The 15,712-nt window shown below is 33.4% G+C and overlaps 1 long non-coding RNA gene across 1 annotated transcript in view; it reads left to right on the top strand.

The window, feature by feature from the left end:
• Nucleotides 1-2,398: 2,398 nt before the first annotated feature.
• LOC136853514 (uncharacterized) overlaps nt 2,399-15,712 on the top strand; it is a 592,216-nt gene continuing 578,902 nt past the window's right edge. Inside the window, exon 1 of the long non-coding RNA XR_010857488.1 lies at nt 2,399-2,429. This is a non-coding gene — a long non-coding RNA (uncharacterized lncRNA). The remainder of the gene's footprint in view (nt 2,430-15,712) is intronic.

Raw genomic sequence — 15,712 nt, 5'->3', positions numbered from 1 at the left:
CGATATTACAATCAAAGACACCTTTTTCTTTCCTTTTTTTAATTCCATTCTAACACGATGCCATTGTATGTCAGCTACTACGTTCCATATTAAAATTTCTTTTAACCACTTTTCCACCAATTTCTACCTTTATGGTGTCTGATCTTCATTCGAACTATGTTTACTTATCAAAGGAAAATAATTTCAGGACAAACAGTCGAGTCTTTTAAGTTTTCTTTCCTATATCCACTGAATAAATCAAGTTTTCCCGATGGAACTGAATTATTATGGACTCTCTCTCTCTCTCTCTCTCTCTCTCTCTCTCTCTCTCTCTCTCTCTCTCTCTCTCTCTCTCTCTCTCTCTCTCTCCTTATATAACAGCTCTCCCAAGAAGCTTATATATATTCCAATTTCGGAGGCAATCAATTTTCGCTATATCCTATGTCCCAACTTTGCTGGAAGTCGGAAATCACAGAAAATAAAAAGATGATGAATAATGTTCCTTGGAGCTGAAAGGAATAATTAAACACAATAAGTGACAATCATAAATAACACCGAAGGAAGAGAGGTGGCCCATAACAAAAACGATGAAAGGAGATGAAAGAAAAAAAGGCCATTGAAAAGACAGGCTATTGTTGAAGAAATTAGACCTCCGGGTTATGCGCCCCTTAAAAGCTCCTCTTGACAAAATTAAATTAGTTTAATGGACCAAGAGATTCGGAGAAAAATAACAAAAAGTGCTGTGAATCGTGCAAATGAAAGGAACAGAAATGCACCTTTGAGTACGCGCAGATATGCGCACAAACCCACATGGACTCACAGCAGCTATAGTGAGTGCCAGTGACTTTAAAATCATAAGTGGACATTACCGTATAGAATAAGGGAAAAGCTGTTCAAAAAGCATTTTATTCAATAAAGTTATATATTCTTTCCCCAGGCATATAATATATAACATTATATATTATATATATATTCGTGTGTGTATACCCACACACACTTTTACACACATATATGTATATATATATATATATATATATATATATATATATATTATATATATGCAAAAACTATAAGTAACGCTATAAATTTTCTATCATAAAAACTGAAACAGAAGATAATTTTTATTTAATATTACTATCAGTATCAGCCATTGATTATGTCGACCTCTGTAATTCTCCCGTGTGGGGGTGTGTGTGTGTATGAATATATATATATATATATATATATATATATATATATATATATATATATATATATATATATATATATATATATATATACGTATATATATTACGTATATGCGTATAATGCTTCTAAAATTCAGTAATATTTCAGTTATATGTTCACCCAAGTAGCAGTAGACACGTCGTCTAAAATTAATTAAATTTGTCAAAAATCTTCCGCCAGTTCTGTCGTAAGAAGTGCAACCATTGTATTATGTGTACAGTACATTGTTACTGTTATATTCATTTAAAGTTATCTTCTTCTTTATTACAATATAATAGAATACTAAAAACGTAAAAGCGTGCTCTATTTATTTATTAGCGGTTAGATAGATAGGAAATTGATTGAAAATGTCTAGAATACTATGCATGTATTGCACCGAAGTCTTATAATGAACGTACGCATTTAAATGTTCACTGTATATAGATATATCTGTATAAATGTAGAGTATTAGTAAGGGTAATAATTTTTCGTATCAGTTTCTTCTTAACTAAAGACACAGATTTGAATTTCTTCCTCCTTCAGCTGCATTTTTCTTTTCACAAAATTTCGCGAAGTGACCCACTTCAGAATGATAAGTGATATTCCTTTAAAAGAATTCAACGTACCTAATCCACCAGTTCTTTCTTCAGCTGCAGCCAAGGATTTATGGGCTCTGTCTCCGATATCGACTTAGGAAAATGTTCCGAATTTCAATCCCTGGGATCCTCAGGATTGAAAAGAAATGGATTTTAATTGATATTTTTGTCGAGAGAGAGAGAGAGAGAGAGAGAGAGAGGAGAGAGAGAGAGAGAGAGAGAGAGAGAGAGAGAGGGGGTGGTGTTGTGGTGGTAACAGTGGATCAATGAAGGGGGAGAGCATTAAATGACAAATAAACAGCCAGGCAAGCAAACTCAAGCATAAAGAGAGAGAGAGAGGGTGTTCCCGGCTTAATCGTATATAATATTGGATCGTTTATATTAGAATTTTCTTTCGGTTAATAAAAAAAGGTGCTGTGACATTAATAGCACCAATCAAAGAAAAAGTTTATAAATAAAGAAGAGAAATTCTTCATAACTACTCCAATTCGGTTGAAGTATCCAGAATTAATAGATTGTCGCCGTCACTATTTAAAACGTGATTGCATTTAAATATAATTTGATATTTTGTATGTTCTCTATCTTTCATTCTAAAATGAAAAATTTTTCTCCATTTACAGATGAAATGTTCCTGTGCACGGCGTGAGAGTAAGTACTGGAGATCTATAATGTGCATGCTTTACATATAAGCACATCATACGAATACAGAGGAATGTATATATAAATGTATATATATATATATATATATATATATATATATATATATATATATATATATATATATATATATATATTTATAGTTATATGTATATATATAATATACATACATATATATCATATAATATATATATGTATGTATAAAGCTTATTTGTGTTTATTTCTGTTTGAAATTACATGCGTACTTCGTCGGCTAATATTCGCGTTGGTTAAATAAATTGCAGTGAAGCAAGGTAACCGGAAAATAGTAGAGAAGATAAAATGTTATACCGGAATTATTAAAGCTTCATCATATCATTCGGGCCTCTTTTAAGTTTAATAAACGATAATGATATTTATTCATTCGGAACAAAGTCACCTCTGTTTTGATCTGCGTAACAAGTTCAAAACTCAGTCAAAACTAATATATGTAGGAGAATACATTAATGAAAAAATGGTGTGAACATTTCATAAAAAGGAAAAAAAAGAAAGTGAAAAGAATTGTGTGGTTCATAATGTCGTAGCCTGTAAAGAATCAACACAACAGTTCATATTGTCAGCCAGTTCAGAGTGAAATTATTTTTTTTGTTTATTTGGACCTATAGTTTTTCGATATGTGATGTTGATATCAAATATACCTCAGTTACTCGTTAAAATGTCATGTTTAATAAAACTGGGTGGCACAAAAACTACAAAAGAATATTCATCGCAGTTTAAAAGGTATAGAAGGGATTTTTGAAAAATATCTATTGCAGGAAAAGTTAACTTTTGTAGTTATAAATCCTTTTATTATACGTATATTGTCACAGAAATTATTCATCTACGAAATGCTCACAGACCCACGCGCTTACACAAACCCCTAAGTCAATGCAAAGTATTTTCATAGCTTTTAAAAGACCGGCACTAGGAGTACGTTGGTTATTTCAGCCACGTCTCATGCAACTGCTTAAATAAGTTATCTCCTTTCTGCGCTGAACCAGATTGAACAATTAGAACAGATCTCCTGCAACTCGTCTTAAATTCTGCTCCCAGTTGGAGGATCAAAGTACTACGTCGATTTACGGAATATGACTCAGAAAAATGTCTCGGGGAAATAAATCTTTGAAAACATCGAAGTACAATTATTTCGAAAGCTAATTACTTCGGATGATCAGTCGCAGAACATTTTTTGAAAACATCAACTGCTTCATTTAAGGATGCGAAATACACTAAAATTTAAAAACTAACTCACCGTGTGCTGCTTGTCAAAATAATTTAGGAACTGAGTATAATTCAGTCATTTGTTAAAGTCTACAGTTAACTTCATTAACTTAAATTTAGCTCCAGATTACGTGAAGATTAAAAGTAAATATAAGAAGAAATTGTCATTGCAAACAACAGCATTCATAATCTAAATCCCAAATAAAATCTGAAATAAACGCTCAAAGACTGTAACATCATACCTACTACGAAGGAGAGAAAATATAAAACATCCTTTTGGAGACCAACGCTATAGAAACTGCATGCACGGGAAAATGCTCAATGTAAGTTGTGAAAAACAAATCACGAGAATCAATTTGTAACGTAGGTATCTGAAATTAACAGGGGGATGACTGTAAAGGCGAGATAAGCACGAATCATGTGGCCATCAGCAATGGAAAGTGATAGGATAGAAGTGACTTTTTATGAGGCGAAATGCTTTACAAAGGTGAGAGCTAATAGTAAATACGAAACTGCTGATAACAAAAACATAAATTAAACAAGCAAATACAGTGTAATCTGAAACATTCATTTATTGGATAAGCAAATACACGAAAATATGAGAAAACAACGTTTACAATATTCGGCAATTGTTTGCTGAATGTCATGTGTTAAATGTGTGATTTCCAAACAGCCTGATCAATTTACATGACTATGAATACTAGTTAACAGGTTGACTGCTTCATCATCAGAATGATAACGATTTTACTGTGCCATGCAGGAGATAACGATTAATTTTAATTGTATTTGTAGTCAGATTCCTAACACCCCGTCTGCTAGGGCAAAAGAGGCAACAGCAAGATTTACGTTATATTAATATCAGTATGCTCAGACACTAATACTAGATCCAATTAAAATATAATTGGTGCCCACTAATAACTAATTTGAAAAAAAGCCAATAATCAAAAGCCTGTGTGGAAAGAACCCACATGCATTAGGAAGGAAGCTGGCTGGCATCACGCTAACCTGATCGCTAGGTACACATTGACTCACTTTCATCTTACACTTCTGCGCTTTCTGAATATTAAACGCTTCCTCCATTCCCTCTAACCAGCAGTTCCTAGATTCTTTATTTCTCCTAAGCTCCCGGTTCATATATGCTTTAGCCAATTTGCCTCTTCCATATCATCTGAAGGCAACTAAACTACAACGAAACGTTGATTAATTTTCAATTGATGCCACCTTTTGACTTATCGTCTTTTTATATGTTTCGCACCATCTAAACCGTTCTTACTACAAGTGCACAACGAAAAAAAATTAATCTACAAAGGTTTAACATTTTTATCATTTTCATTCAGAATCAATCCTTCATTTTTATAAAGATGTCTTGCCTCAAAAAATTTCGCCACTCATTCTAACTTCTACGTTCATGGACTCTTCTTCACGTGAAAAATGCTATTGTTATTCTTATTTCGTCTATTACAAAATTCCTTTGTCTTACAAACATCCACTAAATTTAGTCCAAAAAAGTTCATCAAAGAACTACTTCTATTCTACCACATTGCATGCCAACATTAGTTGCTTTCTCTGATTTTCATTTAACTCAGGAAACCTGACCATTGATTAGAGTCTCTTTCAAAACTTTTCGCCAGTCTCTGTTACCTCTCTTTATTATCACCGATCTGTTTTATATCATCTGCAAACATCAGGCACTAGGCACCTCGTCCTCCAACTCTTTCCCTATCTAAAAAAGTGCATCCTTAAATTGACGTTATTCTTACTTGTAAAAAATTAAACGACTGAAACCCCAGGAGGCATCGTTTTTCTATATATATATATATATATATATATATATATATATATATATATGTATATATATATATATATATATATATATATATATATCTGCAATATTAATCATACAGGCCTCGACCGGTTAATCCGCTCGATATCACCATCCACCTGGCATGATTTATCAATATTCAAGTTCATGAGGCATAGCTTGGGAAATATTCCCTTTGGATCATACTAAGCGATATTTCTGGAATAGAACGTTAATCCTTTAGACGTTCGTGTCATGTATTTTAAACGACACTTATGGAATGTGTTAATCCCTTAGACGCTCGCGTTGTGTACTTTAAAGTACTTCGTTCGTTCCAGTTATTGAAGCTAGAGCAACAATAGGATGGAGAATTTACACCTTATTCTGACACATATCTCTCTCTCTCTCTCTCTCTCTCTCTCTCTCTCTCTCTCTCTCTCTCTCTCTCTCTCTCTCTCGTTATAAGTGTGTATGTGAATGTACCTAGTGCAAGAAAAGTTAGACTTGATAGAAACCCGGGAATACTAATATATGTCGAACATGAAGGCTTTTGGCAAATGAAAGGTTACACTTTAAGAAGAAAAGTCATATTAATTGAGCTGCTGGTTTAGCTGGTAATGTGATCCGTAATGAAGCCAGAAAGCCTAATGATTAATCTGCTGTTTTGTATTCCAAATTAAGTAGACACTACGCCGTCATAAATTTAGGAGAAACAGACCGAGACGTAATTGATGCGTAAATTAGGTCCAGTAATGTAGGTTAAACCGTTTATCTGTCTTGTATAATTTGATTCCGTTGTGACTTCCACTTAGGATCTAACCACGCTCAACGAAAATGTGGATACATCATTCAATTAATTATCTCTCCAAGTTTTCACTGAATAAAACATTGAAGAAAAAAACTGGAACAAAACTGGAATAACGTTGAAAGTTAGAATTAGGATATTTACTTTGGGAAAGAGTTTGATTCAGTTGTCAAGCGAAGTCATTGGACGAAGACCTTCCTCGGATACGAGAAAAGCACTCGGCACGATAACGGACAAGTAACTTCCCCTGTGCTTCTTCAACCTTCATCTTGGGAATTTATGTTTCATAGTATTTAATCTTTTCCGTGCTGTCCACGAGTTTTCTTTTTTATCTCCTGATAAGTAATAGATGCCCAATACAGCACTAGCTGTATGGCTTCCTGGATTGGGGTGTTAGTAGAAAAAATACTCTTAAAATTTCGCCCTAAAGAAACCTGCTAAAAACTTGTACGAATGAACCACTTTTATCCATAAACCATGTAACTGTCATTCAGTGTACCATCTTTATGGCTACCATTTACTCTCGTCACTTAACAGTTGTTGTTTGTACTAGCACTTTCGACATTTTTTACTAGCCTGTGTAGCTTTTCTTTCCTACTATCTACTAAAGCTTTATCATTTACAAACATCATTAATTTAACTTTCTATTAATAATTTCATTAATCTTATCTCAACCGTTCAGTCTGTGTCTGCTTACCGTTTTCAAACTTCTCGTATCACTGGATTAATAAGAATTTTGAACAGCTATGGACGCATGAAACACTCTTGCCCTATATCTACATTTGCAATAAAGTAGACACTTTCACGTCTACAAACTCTAAGAAAAACATTTTTTTGACATGAAGTATATTAACGCTCTCAACAAATTCCATTTCCTCTCATGCATATTCAACACCTCTATATCACACTCAGTCAATTCCATTATAAGCATTCTCGAGGTCTGAGTATTCCAGAACGTTGCAGAATTTCTCTCTTCAGGCAATATCTCATTAAATGGTCATTGACCTTGCAAATTGCTGCTCTGATTCCGATCCTTTGCAATATTAATTTTGCTGCATTGTGGCATTAGATTAAGTCCCGACGTTGACGAATTCGGCTTCGGTCCTCTGAGGAATTTCGGAATGCAGTACGACCTTGCTTTGTGACCTTCTAGTAGTCAGGTCGTAATCAGCTAGCAGCAACCGACCCTAATTTATTTCATGATTCTGAATTTTTATTCTTTCGCAATTTTTTATCGTGACTAATATCATCAAATTAATTTTACTTTAGAACTTTATCATCTTTGTTTTCACATAAAGAAATCTGTGTTCTTCAACACTACACTACTCTTCTACTTTTCTAGAGAGAGAGAGAGAGAGAGAGAGAGAGAGAGAGAGAGAGAGAGAGAGAGAGAGAGAGAGAGAGAGAGAGAGAGAGAGAGAGAGTTAAATGTCTTGAAGATAACAGATTTTTTCTAAAAAATAGTGTAAGTCATAAATTACTAAGTGATTCTTTTAACAAATATAAATGCGTTTATCATAACAGGAGACATAAATACGTAGAAAGGTTAGAGTAAATTAGAGAGAGAAAGAGTGTCAATTAATTCAACATTTATTTTTAAATCGCTCCCACAAGTTACATCTACGGTGATGGGATATAAAGTATAGCAAAGTTAAAAGCAGATTAGTTTTTTAACATTTGCCATTTTCTTTTAAGAAAAAAATCAGGAAAATACTAGCAAAAGTATAAAATAACTAAAAATACAAGTTTCATCTGCTTGACACTCAAAAACCTTACATTGTACACTTATAATATCTACATCAATGCTGTAAAAAACGAAATATATTAATCTAAACTTACTTAATATCTAAATATCGTGTTAGGTAAACTCATGCGATAGACCGGGTTAAAATATAATCTATCTTTCGGTCTTTAGATTTTATTATAAGCAAACTGTTATAACAGTAATCAAACAATGAGAGAGAGAGAGAGAGAGAGAGAGAGAGAGAGAGAGAGAGAGAGAGAGAGAGAGAGAGAGAAGGGGTGGGGTTAGAGAGAGAGAGGGGGGTGGGAGGGGGGGAAGCTGCAAAATCAAATTTCATTTCATGACCAAATTTACTGGAGACTATTATTATCCAAATCATTATCCTAACGATGAAAGAATAAAAATGGCGTAACAAGGCGCAATCTGCTTATAATTTCGTCCTGCAATTTCAGAGTGGAGACGGAAAAAATATTATTCTCCTCACGGCTTGACCTTTCCCTCTCCTCTTCATCTAGTTTTGGATGAATGCAGGGTAAAATTCTGAAAAGTCAGAAAAGCCACATGCGAAGGGTATTAGAATGGGGTCAAGGGAGATGGAAATATTTCCTAATTGTATGAGTATATGTCCAGTGGAAAATCTGCATAACTTTTTATTTTGTTTTATTTTACAGTTTCATGAGTGCGTTAAAAAAACTGACACGAAAGCTGTTGCTCGTGCACTTTATTCTCCAGTTACCTGTATCAAACATTTTAACTGTTTACTTTATGTTTAAGCAAAGAATATATTGAATTAAGTATTTTCAGTAATAATTATACTAAGTACCTTTAATTAATAATTATAGATTATGGATTTCACAAATGACAACGATTCTGGCAACATACAACTCTGCAAGAAAGGAGACTGGAAATTTGCCTTCTACTATAAACCCGTGTATGTTGCTACAGGAGCTAATTTATATATTGGATACTTATATGCTAAAATGATGAGGTAGTAATATGACAATGAGAACGAAAGACAGGTAGCAAGGAATCACAAGTAGGATTTACTGTTAGTTAGCATAAAAGAGCCTTTCCACGTTTCCAACCAAGAACAAAGATTTCTTCCCGTTAAAGTTTTTTTTTTTGGGGGTATTTTTAAAAATATGAAAAATGCCCATGCCACATTTGACTTAGTAGTGCATGGTAAAAGCTACTTATGAGTGCTACTTGTGAATTTCTACTGGCATAAAATTATTTTTTTGTTTCACTGGAATATTTCGAGATCAAATTTGTATTAACAGAAATTTTACAGGCAGCAGTTATTCAGGTGTAAATAACTCTATAACCTCCACACATAATCTCACATTATTGTCCTCAACAATAAAGATATCTTCTGCTATATTACTTGATACGTATGACAATATCCAAATTTCCAAATTTCACAAAGCGGAAATATCTAAGAAAGCTCAGTAAGGCGCACAATAAGGAAATAATGTTCACTGCATTCTCTAAATACAAAATTATGAACACAAAAAACATATTTTTGGGGGTATTTTTAGTGAGGAGAACTGATCATTAAAATGTTATCTCTAAACAGTTTATTGGTAGAGGGAGAGAGAGTGAGGGTTGGGGGCAGGGGATAAATGTATTCTGGATTTAACTATATTAGATAAAAGACATGATGAAATTTCATCTTAATTAAAGAATTTTAACTTCAGTCTCATTTTTAACAAGAAACTTTCAATTCAATAAAATGCCGAGAGGACAGAACAGCTATAGAGGATTGGGAAGGGAGAGTTTTGTACCCCTCCAAAGAAAGTTTGAAAACTAAAAGTTCCCAGCATGAATATGTATGCCTGAACTGAATACTGTACCGAAAAAGCCTTGTATAGTGAGTGGTGTCGCATTACAATTTTTTTTGTCGCCCTGTGAAATAAAAAATAACTCGTCTGAATGGACGGAATAAACCAAGCACGCACGTGTCATTCAATTGCTTTTACATATTGATTTCACATGTAAATCATATAACTGAGAATTCGGGATTTTTATAACTTTCGTATGGTATATCTGGGCGGTACTGTTAGCCCATTTTTCACTTTTAAGTATATCATATCACGTAACATACTAGTGTAAATGTGTTTTTGAAAGTCGTGGTGAAATCTCTTAGGGGTAGGAGGTTTAGAGAGAGACAGAGGATTATATCGTGTGATAAAGTGAAGGAGGATATGGAAGAGAAATGTTTAGCGGAGGAAGATGGTTTCGATCGAAACAGTAATGACCCCTTCATCTTAGGAATGGCGGTAGGGATGAAGAAGATATATATATATATATATATATATATATATATATATATATATATATATATATATATATATATATATATATATATATATATATATATATATATATATATATATATATATATATATGTGTATATATATATATATATATATATATATATATATATATATATATATATATATATATATATATATATATCGTTATCTTGCATAAGAAGACTAAAGACGTGTTTTTATTTCTCTCTCTCTCTCTCTCTCTCTCTCTCTCTCTCTCTCTCTCTCTCTCTGCACACATTCGATAGTGGCAAATTTAGATGCAATACAGAAGACTGCTCACAGCGCGGAAGGATGAACGAAGCTATAAACGAAAAAGGCGGTTTTTTTTTTTTTTTTTAAATAAAAGGGAAATCGGTGAGTATGAAAGGATTCTAAAGCGAAGATTTATCTGGCAAGGATACTCGAATCAGGGAAGGCATTCAAAGGCTTTCATGGAAATGAAGATGTGGCGTTGATAACAGAGACAAATAAGAGGACTTATAAATAGAAGTATGGAACAGGAAGCACCCTCAATAGACCGACTGCAAAAAAGAAATGAATTTCAAGGAATGATCTCTTTATGCTTGTAGTATTTTTTAAAGGTATTCCCAACCGTTGCTGATCATTCTGCTGTTAGTAACCGGATCATATATAAAAGGAGATGTATATATGTGTGCAGATTCGTGGAATAAGATAATGACTTGTGAAGGAGCTTTAGAATAGTTGATGTTTGCTTAGTCGGCATTTCTAACGTGGTATAGTGAACAGAAAATATAGTAAGAAGTAAAAGAGATTTTACTTCTTCCTATATTTGATAATAATAGTGAGCAAGATTAAGATTATAATGGAGAATGGAATTCAAGGATCCTGAGAAAAGAATGTTAGTATCCATGGTGGGAGAATGGAGGAATTTGGTTCGTTAAAATATTTTGGGGTAAATATAATGGGATTATGGTACAATTAGAAAAATAAGGTGAGTTACAGAAAAGGGAAGCAGAAAGGTAGCAAGGTATGTGCAAGAAATAATAGTATATGGAAGCCTAATGGGAATATGAATGGATATGGAGCCAACGCTCCTTTATGCAAGAGGTGTGCTTGTTAAATGCGAATGAAATAAAAAAGGATGAAGCTGTTGAGGTGAGCATTTTATAAGATGCTTGTAATTATCAACATTCGCTAAGGATTAGATTACTCAAAAAGTAAAATTGATGAAAATTACATTTTAAACTTGTTGCGTAAGGTAACTAAAGCAGGAGCAGCCACTATCGGAGTTGTGTTGTGTCATTTACCAGTACAGGCTATCCTCAGGGGACTCTGAGTATATATATATAAATATAAATATATATATATATATATATATATATATATATATATATATATATATATATATATATATATATATATATATATATATATATATATATATATATATATTATATGTACGTGGTCATATAGGTCACTGGCTGATAGTAGTAGTAGTAGTTATTGTAATAATTTGTTAGTATTTCTTAGACTTATGTGTGGTATACCCCCAAAGTTACTATTTTTAATGATTCTAGGATTATTATATCAAAATACTATAGTCAGTACCACAGAATTGCATTGAAAAATACTAGCGATTAAGTATCTCCTTTTGGAATGTTTTATATTTTCATAAACTGTATGGGTGATATTCCTCTGTAATTTCATCGATTTACCATTCTAGACTTTTTGTTCAACATTTAACTTCGACTGGCCTACCAACCTTTCAAATAGACAACGAGTGGCAAGACCTTAGGACTTACTTCATTAAATCCAAGCAAATGTTGTAATAGTATACAGCATTCTATAGCATTTCTCTGGAAAGATCGATTTTCTTATGACTGCATATGGCTTTGCAAAATGTTTCCATTGTCTCCTCACGATCTCTCATATTGTGTTCTATTCATAACATGAAAGTAATTTTGGGATACAGTTTAAAGCGACAACAGTCTATCCATCTCTCTCTCTCTCTCTGTCTGTACTTCTATACTTTACTCTTTCATGAAGTTTGTATACGATGCTGTATATCCACATAGGGTGACAACTGTGACCCGTTATTCTCTGTTCAGTGTTAGTCGTATATATCTGACGCTGCCGTTCATTCACAGACGGCCTTTTTCGGTTACCATACACCTACCACCCACATAAAATATATATATATATATATATATATATATATATATATATATACATACATATATATATATATATATATATATATATATATATATATATATATATATATATATATATATATATACATGTAATATATATATATATATATATATATATATATATATATATATATATATATATATATATATATATAATACAGAGGCAAATACCACGAAGGAAAAGTGAATCAACGGGGTGGTTGCTGGGCCTTTCAACACACGGTCCTTTACTAGCAGACTGATGAGAAATATAAAAGTAGGGTTACAAGAAAGCTCGTGATAATCACCGACTTAATTACTAATTAGTTACCTTATATATATTTTCCATGTATTTGTATGCGTAATAGTGTTTTGAAAATGTTCATTTTGCAAAAATTGTCATTGTTTACCAAAAGGAGAATATATTAAGTGTTGTACTTCTGAATGTAATCAGCTTATTCATTCCAAGATCATTTTTGGTGGTCAGTCTCTTCCCCTACATAATCTTTTAATTGACTCCCCCCTGCTTCCGAGCCAGTTGGGCCTAATCTTTTGTAAAACTTCTCAAAGATTTACCTTGTTTTTGGTATGTCCACTAATTCTTCTACTGTGTTGGATTCCAGGTGGATCTAATCCTTTACAATCCCCATCCTCAGGGATATCTGTATGTCATCTGTCAATTATATGAGCTTTCTTGTAACCCTACTTTTATATTTCTCATCAGTCTGTTAGTAAAGGACCGTGTGTCGAAAGACCTAGCAACCGCTACGTTGTTTCACTTTTCCTTCATGGTATTTGCTTTTATTTTTAGATCCATCACGTTCCATGTCTTCGTGATTCAGTTAAACATACATATGTAAACATATTTTTATTTTATATATATTATATATATATATATATATATATATATATATATATATATATTTTTTTTTTTTTTTTTTTTTTTTTCACGGACAGATACAATCATTTAATGCCAGTATGACAATACCTGTGTCGTAAATACAACAAATGCCTCATATGACTTTTTGAAACATTTGCAGTCACATATTCTGTTAGAGTATTTGTTGGTTGAACCGATTCTAAATCACACTTGATAGGAGAGTGACGTAGCAGAGGTTTAGAGGAGTTGACGATCGTAGTTTCTGAGATTGTGAAAAAAACGATCCTAAATGTGTGGGCCAAGGCAAAGAAAAAATTGGAGATTTATTGTCTCCAATGCTCCCATTAAGTAAGGTTTCAGTATAGTCATCAAGAAAATGACATTGTCATTTGACCTAGAAAATTAGGTAAAGGCAGAAAAAATAAATTTCCAGGTCTGTGTAGATCCGAATATCTTTGAAAAGCACAAACAGAATCACCTACGGTCTCTTCGTGTTTCAAGAAACACTGATAATTGAAATTTGCACGTTATGTAATGCGCTAGTGAATAATTGAAGGTTTTAAAGCTTTTTCATCTGCGGAGTATCTAATTTTTACCATTTTTAGTTTTCTGTAAAAGAAAACTATTGAGATGACTTTGTCTGTCCGTCCCCACTCTTTCTGACCGCCCTCAGATCTTAAAAACTACTGAGGCTAGAGGGCTGCAAATTAGTATGCTGATCCTCCACCTTCCAATCATCAAACATACCAAATTGCAGCCCTCTAGCCTCAGTAGTTTTTATTTTCTTTAAGGTTAAAGTTAGCCATGATTATGCGTCTGGCATCGCCGTGTCCAATTCCGGAGGCGTCGCCGACGCAAGTATATATTTTAAATATAAAATTTTTATATATATTTATTTTTATGGTTTTTATCTAATATCATTCTTCATTTTTTATGTTCATTTTTTAACACTGAATTTTACTAGTACAGTATGTTATCATTCACCTTTTCATTATCAATCACATCATTAATTTATGTTTCATCTTCATTGCTGAATAAGTCCTGATGAGTTCCGGCGCTTGGTCTTCAAGACCTGAATTTCATAATTAATCAATCAACCTTCACTTGACCGCATCTGGGGAGCGACTGATGACTGAGCGATTCCCGGTCGCAGCTGAGAGTTTCTTACAGCATTATTCGTTGTAATGAAAACTCGATTGCGCTGAAGAAACTTCGGCGCACTTTTTACTTGGTTATTTAATCGTGACCTGTGACACTGCACTTGTTTCATGCTCAAGGAGACTAGGGGTTGCTTTCCTGCCCAATATTATTAATGCAAGCATGAAAGTACGTATTCAAGAGTTGATTATTAGTAATTAAAACAAATGAATTATAATCACAGATCTATTGAAAGATTTTAACCAAAACCTCACCTTTAATAAGTGGAAATCTGATTTTTTAATGTGTTCTCGGGTACGAAAGTGAAGCAGGAAATGTTTTAGCAAAGAAAATTCAACCCAGAAAACGTCTTCTCGGAAAGATCAAAGGATCATTCCATTTGCATACTCCAGCCTCCAATGGATAAATTTCCTCTCGTTCCTTCGTGCAGTACATTACACACTTCCGGCTTAAAGCATATCTCCCTACTCTCAATATATTGCTCTAAAGTCATTTGCCTTCGCATCTTTAAAGTTCACATTTACTCATTCATCTCATAACTATTTTGGTTCCTATTTAGTAACTCATTTTGAATTTGTAAACTTTAATGATTAAATATCTTGATCTACTCCACACGAGAGCTGCATATTGAACAGAATGGAGGCTAGATTTCCCCAGTAAGTCCAGTATATTTGTCACATCTCTCTCTCTCTCTCTGTCTATCACCAATATTCCAAAGCTTGTGTTCATCTTATTCAATATGCAGCAATTAGAATATTTCTTTCTACTCTCGAAAATCTCCTTTCATCAATATCCTCCTTGGGGCGATAGAACCTTTTAGATGCGCTTCCCTTCCCACAGCTCTCAAATGACAGGGAAGTTATGCAAATTTCCGCCTTTGCAAAGGCGGCTTTCATCAGCTGACATTTCAGAGAAACGAACAGTAGTAGTGCGATGGGGATGGAAGGAAAAAGTGAGATGAGTATGAATTGTAACGCTTCTCTTTCAATTACGATTTGAGCATTCATGTTTTACCCCCTCCCCCACTCTCTCTCTCTCTCTCTCTCTCTCTCTCTCTCTCTCTCTCTCTCTCTCTCTCTCTCTCTCTCTCTCTCTCTCTGCGAAACAGTGTTGAACAATATGAAATGTTCTTAAAGATTCTCCGTTCGTAAACCATCG

The sequence above is a fragment of the Macrobrachium rosenbergii genome, chromosome 27 (genome assembly GCF_040412425.1).
Source record: "Macrobrachium rosenbergii isolate ZJJX-2024 chromosome 27, ASM4041242v1, whole genome shotgun sequence".
In the NCBI taxonomy this organism is placed as follows: domain Eukaryota; kingdom Metazoa; phylum Arthropoda; class Malacostraca; order Decapoda; family Palaemonidae; genus Macrobrachium; species Macrobrachium rosenbergii.
This window is presented reverse-complemented; position numbering and strand designations above follow the sequence as displayed.